General features: G+C 50.3%; 1 pseudogene; it reads left to right on the top strand.

Moving 5' to 3' along the window:
* The first annotated feature begins 17,850 nt into the window (after positions 1-17,850).
* Positions 17,851-18,203, top strand: LOC118926703 (ubiquitin-conjugating enzyme E2 variant 1-like; annotated as a pseudogene).
* Positions 18,204-19,533: the final 1,330 nt, after the last annotated feature.

Genomic DNA, 19,533 nt, shown 5'->3' on the forward strand with positions numbered 1-19,533 from the left:
CCCTATTTTCCAGCCCCCACAACCCAGTTTACAAAGGTCCTCCTTAGAGGAGCCATAACCCTGTGTGCCACCAACCCAGCTCATTCCAGAGGGGGTCACCACCCCTGGCTGGAGACCCTCCATGCTACATGCACAGGAAGAATTGTGACCCCAAGTGGGTCTGGCTGCACGATTTGTGGGGCCCCGTGCAAAATGAATATGCAAAGCTCCTTGTTCAAACATTGTCAAGAGTTTCAAGACAATGCCAGCAGAGTGTGACACTGAACGGGACCCTGCATGAGTGCTTAAAGCTGGCCTGATTCCAAGTTCAGGACAGATCAACCTAGAGTGGATAAGGAAGGCATGTGCTAATCAAAGCCAGAGAAAGGATAACAGCAGAGCTTGAAGGGGCCTTTCATCATCTCTGTCTAATATAACAGATGCCAACGTTTTATTATAAATAATAATAACAAGGACAATAATAGCTACTAGCATCTTGAGTGCTTCCCCTGAGCCTGGCACCATGCAATATATATGTTTTTTAAACAACACATACCTGCGCCTGGGAAATGTTAACTTACTTATTCTTTATAACATCTGGTTGAGGTAGGTCCCATCATTATTCCCATTTTATAGATGAGAAAACTGAGGTAGGAGGTATAAGTTCGGGGAGAGGAATTCCTGGGGCAAAATACCTCTAAAACCAAAATCAGTCAAAGGGAGAAATAAAGTTTAAAATCTGTTTATTGCTTACAAACTGCAGTCCAGGCCCTTCTTTCTCTCTTGCTCCAGCAGAAGAAAAACCAACCCTCTCCCTCACCTCTCAGGTACAGATAAGCCCTCCTTGCCCAGGTAATTACCCATTAATATGAAGATGAACTTTTCTCCATCCCTGAGGAATGATGGAAATGCACTAAAGCCATACTTCTTTCCACCTCTGAACACCTATTTGATATACACCTGTACTAAAGCCAGGTGAGCTAGTCTGGAAATGTTACAATTTTAACCACAGAGAAGTTGAGTAATCACCCAGTTACATAGCTCATAAGTGGTCTCACAGCAACCTTTTGGGGTGAGTACTCATAACACCATTACCTCCAATTTTTAGAGAGGATTCCTGAGGTTCAGGGGAGAAACAGCAACCATATTAAACAGATCACAAGTAGAAGAATCAAATCCAGGACAATGCAGTTGCAAAACCTACGCTCTGAGCCCCTTTGCAGCCCAGCCTTTCCCAGAGACCTGGGTTATATGCCTATAGTGTCTTGAATACAGTATATCCAAGTCCTCCTCACAGCATCTGTGACTGTTACCTTATTTGGAAATAGGGTCTGTATTAGTCAGGGGTCCCAGGAGAAACAAAACCAGTAGGAGATATACACATATATAATGAGTATAATCTCTCTATATACATACATATACAAAATGAAGAATTGGCTCATGCGATGAGAGGCTGAGAGGTCCCACGGTCTGCCATCTGCAAGCTGAAGACCCAGGAAAGCCCTGGGTGGGCTTCAGCCTGTGTCCAACAGTCTGAGAACCAGGGGAGTTAATGGTGTAAGGAAGAGGAGAGATCCCAGCTCAAGCAGTGAGTCAGGAGAAAAGGGGGGAATCCTCCTTCCTCTGCCCTGTGTTCTCTCCAGGCCTTCAACAGAGTGGATGAGGCCCACCCCTCGCACTGGGAAGGGCAACCTTCATCGCTGAGTCTGCCGATTCAAATGCTAGTCTCATCTGGAAACACCCCCACAGATACACCAGAAACAGTGCTGAATCCGGGCACCCCATGGCTGCTCAAGTGGACAAATAAAATTAACCATCACAAGGGTCTTCACAGATGTAATTAAGTTAAGGCTTTCAAGATGAGATCACCCTGGATTTAAAGTAGACTCGGAACCCAGTGACTGCTGTCCTCCTAAGAGAAAGGAGAGGAAGATTCAGGCACACAGACACAGCAAAGGCCATGTGAAGATGGACGCAGAGATTAGAATGAGGCAGCCTCGCGCCAAGGAGTGCTGAGGGCTGCCAGCCACCAGACGCAGCCACAGAAGAGGAGTACGAAATGGACTTGCCCTTCAAAGCCTCCAGAAGGAACCAACACAGCCAACGCCCCAGTCCAGACCTCTGGCCTCCGGAACTACAGAGAACACAGTCTTTTTGTTTTAAGCCACCCAGTTTGTGGTTCTTTGTTACAGCAGCTCTAGGAAGCTCATACAATGCCTTCTTGTGTGTTTTTCAGGGTTTGAGGGCCCACAGCACATGTGTAAGTGCCGGTTGGATCCCCAGAGAGTGCTTACTTCATGTAATTCAGCCAAAGACTAACCATTTATTTAACTGATACTTCCAACCTGAAAATCAATCTATGGGTCCCTTTCTGGACTCCCAGAGACCCAAGGACCGCGGACTGGAAGGAGTGCCCTGATTCAACTTGTCTGGGGCCAAGAGGGGAGGTGGCTCCCCTGTTATGGTTAGAAACAGCGAGAAAAGTCTAAGCCCACCTGGCCTCCTCCTGCTCCAGAGCAGCGCTGCCCACCACGGCCTAATGCATACTGCGAGGGCAAGTCTTGTATGTGATTTTAAATTTTCTTCTAGCCATTAAAAAAAATGAAACGAGAGAAATTAATTTCAAATAATGAGTGTTTCCAAGTATGAGTTTCCTACAAATGACCAGAAACTTGCCAATGTAAAACAACAGAAATATATCCTCCCACAGTTCTGGAGGCCAGAAGCAAACTATGGTGTTGGCAGGACTGCGCTCCCCCCACAACCGAAGGGGAGAACCCCTTCCTCACCTCTCCCGGCTCCTGGAGGCTGCTAGCATCCCCTGGCTGGGGGCCACATCACCCCAGCCTCTGCCTTCAGGATCACACCACCGCCTCCTCTTCTCTGTGGGTCTGTGTCCAATCTCCTGTCTCCCACGTCTAAGAACACACGTGATTGCATTTAGAGTTTACCTGGATAATCCAGGGTAATCCTCCTTATCTCAAGATCTTTAACGGAATCACGATTGCAAAGAAAGACCTCTTTCCCATATAAGGTAACATTTACTGGTTCCAGGGATTACAGCTCGGTATCTTCGGGGGACATTATTCGGCCTACTATAATAATATGTTTATTTAACCCAATATATCCTGAACATTATCAATTTTAATATGTAATCAATATATTTAAATTATTGAGATATTTTCCTTTTTTTTTCATGTCTTAACATGAAATCCAGTATGATTTTACTGGCATGGAACATCTCAGTTTGGAGGCACATTTCAGGAGCTCAAGGGCCACATCTGGTTGTGGCTAAACTGGACACTGCAATTCTGCATAAAGAGATGGGCTCGTGTCATTCACCCCATACTCTGTAATAAAGTGTTTGAGGACTTACGTCTTGCTGGTTTTCTTTCTTTAAGATCTATGGTACAGAGGTCACAGATGTGAAGAGAATCTCAGGTGAAATGCACACCTTTCAGGTCAGACCCCAAGACCTGTGAACTGCAATGCCAAGCTGCCCTTGAGGTATGTGCCCAAATCATGGGCTGATTTCAAGCAAGCTGGACTTAAAGGTCAACTCTCCAAATGCCAACTTACTGCCCGAAGAACAGCAAAATTCCTCTTCTGGTCTGGGAGGACGCTGCCATCCTAGGAGTTGAATTTTACAATTTGAAAAGTGCTGATTATTTGTGACCACCTCACAAGTGAAACCTTCTAATCCCACTTTTGGAGAAGGGGAAACTGAGGCCTGGATAGACCAAAGAGCCTCCCTGCCATGGCTCAGCAGGTGAGGAGCAGAAAGCCCTGAGCTGGTGTCCGGCTCCTGTCAGGCACCCCAGCTTCTTGTCTGAGCACCATGCTTCCCCTCCCTGAGCCTCACTTTCCCCATCTCTAAAATGGGTGTGACTTTCCCCATCTCTAAAATGGGTGTGACGATGGACCTTCCCCCATACCCGGGATTACCGAGGTAGTCCAGGTAGCACGTGGAATTGTGCCTGGTATTCAATGTGAAGTTCACAGCTGTTGTTTTAACAACTATAATTCAACGGGGCCAGTGCAATTCCAGAGGCAGAGCCCAGGGGCTGGGAGTGCATGTGTGCAGGTCCACCCACCCTCCACAAATTATCTGCTCAGGGTGGGGGGCAGGTAGAGACTGGGAAAGAGCTAACTACCTCACAACAGGTAACAACCTAGTGATATGTGTGTGCCAGGTGAGGAGGGAAGCACAGAGGAGAAATGGGGGGATTTTGCTGGGTTCCCCAGGAATCTGATGGGCTGGTTGGAAGCCAGGGGTTGTACTGGACAAGGCCCAGAATGGGGGCCCTGCCTGAGCCCCCGTAAGGGGTTCCCCCCTACACACACACACAGCAGAGAGCACCTGACCATGGGCAGCCAGTGGGAGGCTAACCAACAGCAGGGGAGAGCGTGGCCTGAACAGGTGCTCCCCAGGGGTGAACTAAAAGTACCCAGGAGATGGAAAAGTGGTGCGGGTGCAAGAGCCCACACACGCCGGGACATGGCTGAGCTCAGTGGGGCCAGCAGTGGACAGCAGGAGCAGTGCAAAGATCGCTGACAAACATCCCCTCTGTGAATCCACTCGGGGTCGTGGCTAGCCCCGGGTCCTCACCTGTGCTCCTGTGCCCTGCCTGAGAGGTTCCCCTTGCATGGCGAGCATCCTCACCTAGGTCCCCCCAACCTGGGATCCTCGGGGCTGCTCTGCCCTAGCATGGACCAAACAAGTCGACTACCACCAACCAGAGCTGGCGGGGCTGCCACCTGCCCCGCTCCGCACAGGGGCCGCTGAGGGTCATTGAGATGGCCCGCTGTCCTCTGGGTGCCATAGGCTGAGGACATTTCCTGTGTGAGCCTCTCACTGCCTCCCTGGACTCACCCCAGCCTTAACTCCACCACCATGAAGGCCTCCCTGCTCTCACCTTGCCCCAAGAGCCAAGTCCTCCCCTGGCACGGAGGGGCACAGTATCGACCCAAGCGAGCCCTCTCCTTGCAGCCCCCTCCTCACTGCATGCTTCCTGCCAGGCTGTCCTCGGCACAGTTCTGGCCACATGGACCCGTCGAAGGCCACTAGGGCCATGGGGGAGCACGTTGGCAACATGCTGGAGCTGCAGCTGAGAGGAGGCCTACCAGCGCTCCCCAGAGAGGCCAGACGTCCGGGTTGAGCAGGCGCAGTTAGCGTCCAAAACAAGCCAACGACCTGGCCCAAGAGCACAGGATCTTCCCTCTCCCCGCCCCTGCAGGGCAGCTGAGAGCCAGAGCTCAGGCTTGGCCTGGAAACACAAGCTGGGCAGTAAAACTTAGCAATAAAATATTAATCATTATATAACAAGATTAATGATGATAATAGCTAACTTTACCTGCCAGCCACTGCACCCAGAGCTTTACGTGTATTAGCTCAGTGTCTTCTTGTAAAACTCCTAGGAAGGGGCCTATTATTATCTCCATTTCAGAGAAGAGGAAATTGAGGTTCAGAGGAACAACAATTTCTGTGCTAAGCCACCGTTGCACGTGTGTCTGTATATATGTGTGTGTGTAAGATACAGCTGGTGTATGTGAAAAAGACTCTTCAGAGAGCCCAGGGGAGGAGGCCGAGGCTGTGAAGGGGCCGGTGCCCAGAGGAGGCGGAGGAGATCCATCAGGCTGATCTCCCATGAGCCAGCTGGGTGCTCCGATCCCCACCGGGACACCCAGTTTCCATTCTGGACTGTCCGCCTCAGAACTGTAGTCTAGAAGTGCAGGCGCCATAATCCATGGCTCAGCACTGGGCTGGGGGCGGGGGTCCAGAAGTTTTCTGAGCTTAGAGGCTGGGAAGGACCAGATACGTCCCTTGCTGTCTGCCACCCATGCTCTGGAACATTCAGCCAGGGGTCCAGGCAGCCCAGTTTGACATCCCAGGACCCCCCTCCAGCCTCCATGATTTGGGGCCCTCTGAATTGCACAATATTATCCTGGAGGGAAAAAAAAAATGCTCCTTCCTCCTGGCTGGATGCCAAATTTGCACCCAGCTGAGAGTCATTCTTCAGACCCGCACAGATTGAGCCACACACCTGGAGAAGATGAAAATGGCAGGCCTGTGACCAGAGCGCCAGGGGGAGTCCCCGTGGGAGCCTGGGACGCGTGAGATGCCAGCACAGCTATTTCCAAAGGCTGTAGAATCAAAGCAGGAGGCCAGGGTGCCAGCCTAGGTGCCTTGCTGGCTTATTCAGCCATTCAACCCCAGAGACCTGATGGGTGCTGGGGACATGGAGGTCACGTCAGAGGCACCCCGATATTGCACCTGGCTTGGAGCTCTGTCCGAGGCAGACTCCCCAGCCCCTGACCTCTCTCTAACCCAGGCCTGGAGTTCCTCTGAGCCAGCTCAGCTCCCCCACTTCTCTCCCCCGGTCCCCGGGCGCCTCCGCCTGAGCCCATCAGTGATGACTTCAGCGGTGTCACTAGGGCCTGGGCCAGCTTCAGATGCAAGGGGCTGGGGGTTTCTGGCTTTCTCCTCTCTCTGTCAGGCATGACTCAGGCAGGGACAGGCCCCGCTGTGGTAAGCGCTCCATGTTTGCGCAATCTCTGTCTTCACTCAAACCACAAGCCCTGTGCTGGGGGAGGAGGCGCCCCGCCTCTCAGACCTCAGAAGTCAGGATGCAGACCCTGGGCAGATGAAGACCCTCCTCTGGGGCCAAGGCCAGCCTTCAGGAAAGTACCACAGTGGAGGAAAGCCCGCCCTTGGAAGACACCCTCGGCCCTGCACTGCTGGGCCTCCCCACTCCTGGGCCCTCCCCACTCCTCTTTCCCCAACCAGAAGGACCTCAGCCAGATCCAACTGGTTAGTGACAGGACGCAGACTTTTTCTAAAGGTAGTTGTATTTCTGAAAAAGAAAAGCTGGGAATAGAGTGTACATTCATTCATTCATTCATTCATTCATGGAGGGGCAGTAGAGCCATTAAGAGCACAGGTTCAGGAGTGCCCCGGCTCCATCGCTTTCTGCCTTTGCCCTGTGGCCCACTGACCTCCCCAGCATGTCTCATTCTCTCACTCGGGCTGTGGTGAGGACTTGGAGATGATGTGTGCGGGGTGCCCAGGGGCACTGTGAGGATCAGCTGGCAGGGAGCCAAGCATGGAGGGAGGTGGCACTTCCCTGGCAGCACCAGGGGGCCTGTGGGAGGCCTCAGGCAGGGTGTTGACATGGTCAGGTCTCTGGCTGCTGGGGACCGGGGAGGAGGCTGGTGCTATGGCCCAGATGAGTGGGGCTGGGGCCTGAGAAAGATGTGGTACAGGGAACTGGCCGGCTGCGGGCGTTGGAGACAGGAGGACGTGAGAAAACAGAATGTCAATAGAAGTCAGAATAGTAGTCACCTTCTACTGATGGACTAGGACACAAGGGAACTTCCTGGGTGCTGAGAAACATCTGTGTCTCCATCAATGGCAGGTATAGGGACGTCTCCATAAGTAAAAAACCCATGGTGCTGTCTGTGCACCTGAGGTTTGTGTATTTTATTTAGGTAAATTTTATGTCGATAAAAAAGAAGAAATAAAATGCTGATGCCCAGCTCTCTGGCGAGCAGCTGAGGAAACGGGGAGGCCATTTACTGCAGTGGCCTGCCTGGGAGACGTGCCAACTCCGGAGAAAAGATCAAGGGTTTAGTACTGTGCCTGAGCGATTGCTGGACCCTGAAGGTGTCCCCATGGCACCTTCAGCAGAAACAGTGCTGAGACGACCAGCTGCAGGTACTCAGGTGAGTCACGACCAGCGGACTTTCTGGATCAAGGGGTATAAGCATGTCTTTAGGACTTCCGATTCACACTGCCAGCAAGGCTTCATCAATTTGCATGCCTGCTGGCACTCATTCATCAGTTCATTCATTCCTGCCAAGTGCCAGCTCTGAGCCAGGCCATCCTCGGTACTAGGGACACAGGGGCAGACAAGACAGGGGACTCACCTCCCTGGAGCTCCCAGGTTTGGGATAGGAAGCAGTGTAGGAAGAGGGGCCCTGTTATTCAGAGGGGTTTATTTAATCATGAAGGGGTACACGGACTGGAAATGCTTGCCCACAGCCTTGCCTCCAACCAGTGACCAGCTGTTTTTAGTGGTTTTTTTCTTCTAAGCCAGAGAAAGTTAGGTTAGAGGGCTACAGCTAAAGAGCTCCAGATGGGGAAAAGCATTTCCAGGAGAGTGAACAGAATGTGCAAAGTTCCTGCACAGAGGATGGGGCAGGGAAGCAGGGCCAGGCAAGAGGTGAAGCTTCATCTCAAGAGCAATGGGAACCACGGGAGGATTCTAAGCAGCCAAGGGATTTGGGTTTTTAAAGATGAGAGTGGGCAGAGAGAGTTGAAAGTCCATTGAATAAGTTAGGTATTATTTTGTCCAGGGAATTTGTGTTTAAGTTCTCTAGACTCTCCACGTGAGGCTTAACAGCAGCTTGGACACAAACGCGGTATGTTTTTTAGTCAGCGAAAGCTAATGGTGATCTCAGGTTATATTGACAGAGGTTCGCTAGCAGGACATGGAGAGATGGTCAAAATACGTGGTAATGGTTTTTCTGAAGGTCCAGAAAAATAGCTATTGTATCAATCCCTTTTTTGTACAAAGGCAAATCCCCACACACAGGGGCAGCCATACATTTGTGCAAACACAGAAAAAGTTCTGGAAGGAAGAACTCCCAGTCAGCACAACGTTTATCCCAGGGAGGGCCAGAAGGGCGGGGGGTAGGCCATCTCTCCTTATTTACACATTTCCACACTGTAGGAAGTTTTTATCACAGGCTCGTGTTTCACACCATCCAGCCTTGCTTTAACTTCCAGTTTAGAGCAAATACAGGGGATAAGGAACAAGATGAAGGACACCAAGACTCAGCCAAAGACAAATTGAGAGGATGGGGTTTTCCACAGAGCACGTGGCCCAGTCGCTCCAGTAGCCGCTGTCACAAGGGACGCACCGACCTGGGACCTCGAGGATGTACAGTCAGACGTGATGCGCGGCCCCGGATTGAATATCAGTGTGCACAGACCAGCTGTCGAGGACAATTTGGGATAAACTGGAAAAATCTTAATAGAACCTTGTTGCTACTGAAAATTCTTGAAACGGAAACATGGAGACCACTGACTGATTAAAGCAGGTCATATTTTATTTTCATCCCCAAATTAAGTCATATTAAGATCACTAAACCAGCCTCTCCTAACAGCAGTAAACATTCTCCTATCAAACCACAGCACCTCATCCCGTGCTCTGTCAAGTCTCAGCCAGAGAAAGGAAACCCCACTGCCCATGCACCCCTGCCTGGGCAGAGTTCTAGAAGGGTCTGGTATGGAACAGCGAGGATTCTGGGTGGTCAGGGTGTGAAGTTTTTGTGTATTTTTGTTTGTATGCACAGGTCCCGTTTCTATAAAAACATTAAAAAATCTACACAAGCATTATGGGGTGCTATTTTGTTTCTTTAAAACTCTCAAATCAAAAGAAGTGATGGGTGGCAGCCAATAGCTCCCCCCACCCCCTCACTTTTAGACCTTTTGCTTCTTTGGGCCTTTCAAACAAACCCTAAGTGAGGCCTGAGGTGGGGGAGAGACGCCCCCCCAGGAAAATCGGAAGCCTCGCAGCGCTCAGGTGCAGAGCGGGTCACCCAGCGGCCGTGCGCTCCCCTGGCTTGGCCCCAGAGGATCCGTGGGCGGTTTGGGCGTCTGCCCCCGGTTCTGGCATCCTCTCACCTGCGTTCCCCTGGCGACCCACACCCCACGCCCGCCCCATCAGTCTACCTGGCGCGGCCTGAGACCCCATCGCAAAGCTGTGGGTGAGCACGCAAGCCCGGAGCCTCCAGGGCCGCGGGTGCGTTCCCTGGCCCGGCCGCACCTGCTGCAGGGCTGCCGGCTCAGCCGCAGGTGGAGCACAATCTGGTGCACGATGAGCAACAGGACGCGGCCCAAGGTGGAACCCTAAGCGCCAGGCCAGCAAAGCGAGTCTTAAAGCAGGTGCTTCACCGTCTTGGTGCCCAGAGTTGGCCAGACTTGAGTTCAAATCCTGATTGCTCTCACGTTGAGTCCTGGCTTTTCTCATTTACCACCCCCGGGGCTGTGGCAGCTTAGCTCTCTGGCAAGGACACTGCCTGCTACTCCTCCGTTACAGAATGTGGGCCAGAGCCCCCACAGGCTGCTTGAGGAGGAAGTGAGATGCCGTGTGCCCGGTGCTAACTCAGGTGGCTGCCTGCTCAAATTCTCCCGTGGTCTAGCAATTTTCATTAATATTGGTTCAATTGCAGATCCAGCTTCCCAGGACAGCCACATGTAAGGCTCAATCCTTGCCTGGATCTTGGATGAACAAAACTCTGAGGGCCGTTTCTGGGATGATGGGGCTGTGAGAATGCGACTGTGTAGTAGACAACACTGTTGTACTGACATTGAGCCGGGTAAGACAGTGGTATGGTGGCTTTACAGGGGTTGTCCTCAACCTCTGGGGAGACATGAAGGGTTTAGAGCTGAAGTTTAATGATGTCTGCAAAGTGCTTTCAAATGTGTCAGTAAAAAGAAGAGACCAAGAGGAGGCCACGTGGGAAAGCGGTCACATATGGTGGGTCCAAATGAAGGATGTGTGGGTGTTCGTCGTTGCAGTCTGTCTACTTTTCTGAAGGTTCAACACCCCCCCACCACCAAAAAAATTAAGTGCTATCCATTTTCTAAGAAGGAGAATCTGGCTCTCTTGTTGCATTAGGAAGGGGGTTGGGAATGTCTTCCCCCGTCTCTCTTGCTCTGGGGGCTCTTGGGATCCCCACTGAAGGCGTGCTGCTGTGCATTGAACACAGGCTCTGGGCTAGCCTGGGAGCCTCATCCCGCTTCCTAACGCTGTTCCAGGGAGAACTGCTACACGCACGTTTCCAGGACCCTCCCCCCTCCCCTGAAGGCCTGGTCCACCCTGGACAGCTGTTCAGGATCATGTCAGTGGGGCCATGGCTGGCCATTGCCCTCCTGCCTCCACCAAGCCATGTCCCCCAGCAAAAGCCACACTCTTTGAGCAGAATGACAAATAACTCCACCACATTTAGACTGACTTCGCCAAACCGACCTTGTTAGTTTAGTCATGCTGCTCAATATATGGTAGGAATGCTTTTGAGACTGAAAATTACAAAACTCCCATAAAACACACTTAACACACATTTTGCATGTCGCGTCAAGGAGCTGGCAGAAGTTGTGAAATCTACCCACTGGCTCTAGGTTAAATTTTGATGGGCTAGACAGAAACGGAAACAACATAAATGTCCATCAACTGGCAATGGGTAGACAAACGTGATGCCTCTTTGTAACGGAATACTGTTCAGCAAGAAGAGGTACTATGAGTAAATACATGCCATGACATGGATGACCCTCGAAACTAGTCTGCTCATGAAAAGAGGCCAGACATGAGACCCGATATCTGGTCTGTTTATATGAAATATCCAGAAAAGGCAAAACCATAAAGACAGAAAGCAGATTCGTGGTTGCCTAGGGTGGGGACAGGAACTAACAGTAAATGTGCATGAGGGTCATTTGGGTGACGAAATGCTTTAAAACTGATTTATGGTGATAGTTGCATAACTTGGTAAATTTACTAAAAAATCACTGAATTGCACACATGAAAAGGATGAACTTTAAGGTATGCAAATAAGCCTCAATAATGTTATTTTTAAATGTCACAGGGCTAGAGCATATTGACTAATAGTTTTGGGTTGTTTGGGTTATTTTGTTTTGTTTTTTCCATTTCAGAGAAATGTTTGAAAGTCTCGCCCACTCCTGGTGGACACATGGGGCCTCATAACTCAGACTTGAATGGTCTTATCCCTGACCTCACCTCCTTTGCCCTCAAATCCTCACCGCGTATCCGCTCTGCCCTGACTGTGCTGTGCGTCCCTCAGGAGAGGGAGGGGCAGCGTCTGTCTGGCTCCCCACTGGTCCCGGGGCGCCGCACAAGGAAGCTGCTCACTCAGTGCTCATCTGATGAGTGCAGGAAGGAATGAACAGCAGCGTCCGCCTTCGGGAAGTGGCAGGATTTCTGGCTGCTCCTCTGATATGGTCATCACGTACCTCAGCACCCCCCTGCCCCACGGCTGGGTGCCTCTACCCTCAGGAGGGCGCTAAGCTTTGTTCACCATGTTGCTGGCTTGAAGCTTCGTCTTTGCTCCCTGGAATTATTCACTGTAGAGTGGTTTGGGCATTAGCACCTAGTGTTTCCACCATTATCAAAAGCCTGCTATGTGCCAGGGACTGCATGTGTAATCTCATTTAACTCTTGCAACAGTCCAGGCTAAGTACTATTATTATCCTTGGTTTGCAGATCAGAAAACTGAGGCCCAGAGAGGTTAAGATAGTTGCCTAAGCTCACACAGCTGGTCAGAAGCAGAGCCAAGGTGTGAACTCAGAGCCTCTGTGACAGTCCAGGCACTGATTACCCCACTTTCCATGCACACACCTCTGGGCCATTCAGTGGACAGGAGTGTAATGATATCAACCAGATGTGGGAGTGGAAACCGGAGTTTCCCTAAATTCTTTGTTGACATCTGTTTTAATGCCTAAGAACTACATTGTTGGGTAACTTGAAGGACTAGGAAATGGATATTTTATCAACAGCTGGGAACGGTGTTGCTACTTCAACTAGGAGTCCTTTTGTTACCCGGGTGCTGTTTTCTACCTCTACCTGCGTCTCATGTTCTCAAATAAATTCTCCGCCTTTGCCTCTCGCAAAAATTGCTTCTTCCTTGTTTCAAGTTGCTGGGGCCACGCTGAGCGGGTCCCATTTCTAACCCTGCGTGCTGGCCCCATCTAGTGGTCAGGCTTGGGAAGTACACCAGCCTCCCTCTGACAGGCTGCCAGGTGAGGCAAGGTGTAGGGAAATGAACGCCTTCTATCTCTCATCTCCGACAAACACAGCAACATTCCTCAGGTTACCAGAGGCCAGATTCTCCAGGTGTGGTCAAGCTACCTTTCTAAAGGCCACCTTGACTCTGTTATCTAATTATATATAAAGTACTTCATCAAAGGAAATAATGTAACACCCTAGATTTAACTGAGGTTACATTTTGCTCTATTTCCTTCAGCTCTTTGTATCCTTCATAAAAGGAAAGCTCCCATCCCTTTGGCCTTCCTCCCCAAAAGTATTTCCATGCAGCAACTGGAGTGTATCAATTCCTTGTCACATTCTGTTTTCCCTTTACTCAGGTATGTATCCATAAACAATGAGTGGCATATGTGCATTTTTAGTATGTAAATAATGGGGTGTTGTTCTTACCCTTGTGCTACTTTTTCCTTTTCACTTAGCTCTGGTTCCTGAGATTTATAGACAGTGATACACATAGTTCAGATGCATCCGTTTTATCTGCTATATAATATTCGATTGCAGGACTAAACAATGGTTTATCCATTCCCCTAGTGATGGAAAATAAGGTTGATCCCAATTTTTAATATTGCAAATAGAGCCTGAATAAATATCCTTGAAAGTACCTCCTATGTTCACGTGTGGGTCCCTCTAGGGCTGGGCTTTGCACCCTCCTTGCCATGAATGGGCTACAGGAGGGCAGATGGGAAGGGCTGGGGGGCAGCCAGGCGATTACACCCATACTTTCCTTTTTTTCATAACGTGCTATAACATGATAAAGGCTTGAAGAATGGAATCTTTACCTTTGCAAGTTTTAACAAATTGGGTCTTGTCCTCACCTTAACCTGTTTAACTGACTTTGGAGAGCTCTTACTCCCCCAAAAGATCTGGGGAACTGCCAGCCCTAGGTATGTAGCTTAGGACTAAAGAGCATCTTACTCATTTCACAAATGTTTATGGACATCTGCTGTGCCTTGAGTAATAAAGCCCCTGTCTCTGACCCAGGAAGCTGTCTTGGAGTGCCTCTGTGAAACTGGAAGGCTAGCTTGTGAGCTTGCAAGCAGGGCAAAATCTGAGACCCTTCACTGTTCTTGACAAGACACTCCCCTTCCCCACTATGTTCACAGCACTGTCACCAGCCTGAGGGGAGCAAAGGAGAAGGAAGTGTCCCCCCTTGGCCTCTTCTAAAGGATGTGATACTTAATTTTATGTGTCAGTGAGATTGGGTCATGGGGTGCCCATATATTTGGTTAAACATTATTTCTGGGTGTGTCTGAAAGGGTGTTTTTGGATGAGATTAACATTTGAATTGGTGAAAGGAGTAAAGCAGATTGCCTTCCCCAATGTGGTCGGGCCTCATCCAATCCACGGAGGGTCTGAACAGAATAAAAAGCTAAGCCAGAAGTTCTTTCTCTCTGCTTCACTGTTTTCAAGGTGAGACACTGGACTTCTGCCCGTGGACTCAGACTCAGACGAACTATACCGTTGGTTCTCCTGGGTTTGGACATCCCAGGCTCTTTCTCTCTCTCTCTCTCTCTCTCTCTTTCTCTCTCTCTCTCTCTCTCTCTCTCACACACACGTACCCTATTGGACTGGAGAACCCTAATACAAGGGCCTCAAAGCCAAGTTAGGACAGCAGCAACACACTTGGCCTTCTTAATAGCATGTATTGCCACCTGCAGTGATCAGAGCAATGTGTTTGTTCCTTTGCTTATTGTCTGCCACAGCCCCGTAAGAGGACGTCCTGGTCAGTGTTGTTCACCCTGACACGGAGCCTGGCATATGGGCAGTGCTCAATGAATACTGGTTGAGAGAACGAATGAAAGAACTCAGGTGTTGGGACCGGGGCTGAGCAGGGTTGGTGGGTAGAGGGAGAATGGCTGGCAGGCAAGGAGACTTTGGACTGGAGGAGGGTGGGGGTAAGAGTGTTACTCCGCATACGCTCAGCATTTCGATGTTCTTGCAGAAGAGTCGGTGCACAGTTGCCTGCAGCAGTGGAGGGAGGGCAGTCGTGGTACTCAGCACGGGAACTGGACGCGCACTGCGTTTCCTCCGTGGACGGCCCTTTCCCCCTTTACAGAGTTACAGTGGGGCTGGGGCGGCCACATTCATACCAGGGGGTGCTGCCCTCACCCCAGGACACAGCTGATCGGATCAAAGGGGCACCTGACCCAGGCTGGGCCAATCAAATCCCTTCCCTGGGAGTTTGGAACTGGGGCTAAGAGGAGGGTGTTAAAGAAGAGAGTGGGCGTGTGGTCTCTCTGGGTGTCCGGACCTGCACGCATAAAGCCGGGTGTGGTGCACAGAGTGAGCAGATCCACGGAGGAAGGTGGCGAGAGAGAAAAGGGAGAGAGAGGTGGGCACTCAAGACCGGACTCCAGTGCCTTCCTGGCCCTGGGAACCTCTGCAGGTAGGTACTGTGAGAGCCCCTGCCCCGAGGACCTAGTTCCTCCTGCTTAATCCAGCTCAGATGTTTTCTTTAGCCTGAAACCTATAGTCCCTATGGATGCAGCACCTCAACCTCCTCCCAGCCTTGGATCTGGGCCCACAGGCGGCATGTGACCAATGTGGGCAGCATATTTCCTTTCCTCATTATGTTTTGCTTATTAAGTGGATTGGCTGCCCACGCCCATCGGGAGGTCAAAGAGTTGGCCCTTTGGGTTGGTTGCATCCCAGGGGGAGAAGAAGCCAGCTGTGGGTTAAACATGTTCTTCAGAGAATTCACAAGCAAACAACAGAGACTTGACTGGAAATAAATGATTGCCAAGATCACATAGCCTGCAGCGATGTGGCTGGGTTTCAAACCAGGTCGGTCATTCCCAGGCCCAACTCTTGGTCATCCACTTGTCATTGGTTTGTGGGTTGGAGGTGGCACTTGCTTAGGGAACACGAGTGAGAGACTGGAGTGGTGTGTATGAGCACAAAGCACAGTAGCAATACTTTGGGGTGTTTTCAATAGTACTGCATATATAAAGAATTCTCCGGGGGCAGCTGGCCAGTCTCGGGTGACATTAGTAGAAATTGGAGTAAGGAAGTTTTGGGATTGTAAAATAAAATGGAAGGATATTTACCCCCACCACAGCATTGAAAACATGGAATTGTAATTGCTGGGACTTGTCCCTCTTCTGGGCAAGCTGGGACTTGCCCCAACCAGATGGGAGCCCTGGCTGCAGCACCCAGTCTTTCTTACTCACTGTGAACCCTCTAGGGGGACAGACACAGAGCTGACCCGGAGGGACTCTCTGACCACTAGAAGATGGACAAGTGTGCCTCTAGCATGAGTAGAACAGAAAATAGTGGTCCAGGAACTCAAGGAGACAACTTCCCAGAAGTCCTGCCTCCCACACCAGCTATCCCCTCACTACCTCCCAGGCTCCCATTGAACTATGCACGTCTGTCTGGCTGTGCTCACATCCCACACTGTGACCACACGGTGGCTCATTCTGCCCAAGCCATGCGCTGAGGTGCGCCCTCCACTCATCATCTCAAGTGGCCCTCAGCGCAGCCCCATCGGAAGACTCTAATGTCACCAGCATTCCACGGGCGGGGAACCGGGGCCTGTGGGAGTGGAGTAGCCTGCCCAAGGTCATATATGCTGCCATAGGAGAGGCAGAATTTGAACCCCAGCAGTTTGTCTCATGCCTGGTGGAGAAGAGGGAGGCAAACCAGTGGGGCAGGAGCTCAGGTGGGGCCTCCGAGGGGCCTGAACGTCCATCCCAGCTCCGCTGCTTTCTGCTCCCAGAGTAAGTTCCTTGGGCACATTATCGAAGCTCTCTGCATCTCACCTTCCTCACCTGCAAAATGGAGATTTCCACTGTGGCTTCACAGGGTTGCTTCGAAATTAAATGGTGTATTGACCCAGCACTTAGCAAGAACTTAACAAATAATATATAATGTTATTTTAAAAACATATACTCTTCTTTAAAAATGTACTAATCTACAGTGATGGAAAGCAAATGCATGGTTGGCAGGGGAGGGGGCACGAGTGGAGACATGAGAGGGAAGGATGGCACGACGTAAAGGGGACTCTTTGGGGGTGGTGACTATGTTTACTAGCTTGTTTGTGGGTGTATACATGCGTTAAAATGTACAAAATTGTACGCTTTAATCTGTGGCCTCTTACTACACTGATGGACAGTGCCTGCAGTGGGGTGTGGGTGGGGACTTGATAATATGGGGAAATGTAGTAACCACATTGTTTTGTCATGTGAAACCTTCATAAGAGTGTATATCAATAATGCCTTAATAAAAAATTTTTTAAGTTGTATGCTTTAAATATGTGCCATTTGTTGTATGTCAGCTTTATTTCAATAAAGCTGTTTGAAAGCATATGTAATATTCTATAGCTATAAGATTTCATAAAAGTTAAAAACTGCATCATTCTATGAAAAACAAGCAAGAGGAGACACCAAACACCCCAGGAGAGCCCCTTTGTATAATAAAGACACTGATAAGACTTGGACGAGAACAGGACTTAATGTAAACACTTGGCATTTTAAATAATCTAGGTTTTTGAACATTTTCTGTTGTCATTTTTTCCGTGACCTTCAGAAGGTTGCCGAGATGCTAAGGGACAGAGTTGGGTTAGGAACCCACCTCTTCTAAGTCCTCAGACCAGCAGCTCACCAGCACCCTCTCGTGCTTCCCTCCTCAGGTCTCCCCAGGTGGGAAATTTCTCTATCAGCCCGGTGATACCTCTCCTTACAGTCAAGCCCAAAGCTCCCTGGGAAACAGGTGCACGGCCCGGGGGTCGCTGTCTCTGGTACTGAAATGTTCAGCCAGCGACAGTCCAAAGGGCAGAGCCCCGTCTCCAACAAATCACCCTTCTAAGCCTTTCCTGGTTGGTTTTCTAATTTATAGTGGTCTTTACGAGCTAAGCTGGTGGTTTTGAATGTTTCTGATCAACAATTTAAACATCAAAGCCAATTCTCCAAGACAGCAATGACAGAAAGAGTAACAGGGAACGGCACTGTGTAAGGACCAGCACACGGGCGGGACGGGGAAGGAAGGGGACAGCCTTCCATGACGGGGACCGCCGTGGGCTTGCACAATTTAGGAAAACCGAACATACAGCCTTTAGTTAAAATGTGGATCTAAATGTCCATAAGCAGCCTCCTTTGTAAGATTTGTAACAAACATTCATATGAATGGAGTTAGGAGTTCTAATGAGTGGTCACCCATGAGCCAAATGCTAGCAGATCGGTGCTAGCAACATGGCAGGATTCGTGTAGCATCAGAATCGTCCTACAAGACCTTCGGCGCCCTAGTGATATCTAAAGAAAATATGAAACTCCCTTGGCTGCCTGAAGGACAATATTAGAGCAGTAAATAAAAAAGATAAACCCTAGGCCCTCTGCCACCTTCCCCCACCCAGCTGAAGCAGCCCTCCCTCTGCACAGTAGCAGATCCTCTGCGTACGTCTTGCAGACCTCAGAGTATGGAAGTTCCCATTCAAATGCAATTTATCTTAAGATACTGTACATGATACTAATTTTTGGTCAACTTGAAATACATGTGGTTTCATTAAATGTTTAAAAATTGTCCTAAAAGAGGGGGAATGGGACACAAAGCAGAGTCAGGATCATTATGTAGTCAGGGGCAATTTGGGGGCTCAGGTATGTCCACTCCTAGGGCTCAGATATGTCTGGGTCACCCAGAGAGCTCTTTGTGAGAAGTTCTGAGGCTCTTTACCTCTGCGGCTGTCTTCCCCTCACCTCAGACTCCAACGGCCAGCTTCAAGATGCATGACCAAATGACATGGCAGGAAACAGTCACACTGTCCAGGGAACAGTGTCGTACAAGTATGCAGGCCAGGGGGACGACTCAACCATAACACCCCTGCCCATAGTGAGCTGCTCTGAGGTCTAGACACCTGACCAGGTTGGGCCAGATTCTCTCTCTACGAAAGTAGGGCAGAGCAGCAAGGCCCCAGGCTCCTGCCACTGACTCCCACATACCCACCCCTGGGATCCTCCCCCATGACATGCAGTCTCTCAGCATTGCTTACATTTCCATGGGCCACCCTGTATTCTAAGAAGCCCTAGGAAAGCCCAAGCCAGTCACTGTCAGCTTTGGTTGTTGGAAACAAAGAACCTCCACTGATGGTGCAGTTGGTAACTGAGAGAGTGGGAGGTGGCACAGCAACTTAGGGAAATTCGAGAAACCACAGGAGGCACCCCGCCCCACCCTCCACCTGCCAGGAGGGGAGAGGACCAGAGCCCATAGCGACACAGCAATGAAGCAAATGTCACCCACTCCCCTGGGGGCCACATACCCACCGAAGGGATGGGAAGCTGAGGGCAAGGTCCCCTTGCACCAACACTGCCAGGCAGGCAATAGCTCCTAAGGACACTGGAAAGTCGGAAGTGGTTGAAAGATAAGTGTAAATCTGAACATCTTGCCTCAGAGACTCCCAGGCCTTCCTGTGACCAACTGTTTGGAAAAGTCTCCTGCATCCCAAGGGCCCAGGCCTCTGGAAAATAAGTTCAGAGATGGATTCTATGCATGCTGAACTGCAGGGGGGTTTAATTCCATTACTCCAGGCTCCTGCTGGACGAATGGGGGCTGCAGAAGATCCGCTGGAGGCCCTCGGGGGTCTGGAAGGCGTGGCAGGCCAGAACACCAAAGCTGTGGCTTCCCCACAGAGCACAGTCTTAGGTTCCCTCAGCCTGAGACACATCTGTACTTGATTCGGCCTCAGCACAGCTGGTGGAGGAGAAGTGGGATCTGAGTGGGA

The sequence above is a fragment of the Manis pentadactyla genome, chromosome 3, assembly GCF_030020395.1.
Source record: "Manis pentadactyla isolate mManPen7 chromosome 3, mManPen7.hap1, whole genome shotgun sequence".
NCBI lineage: Eukaryota > Metazoa > Chordata > Mammalia > Pholidota > Manidae > Manis > Manis pentadactyla.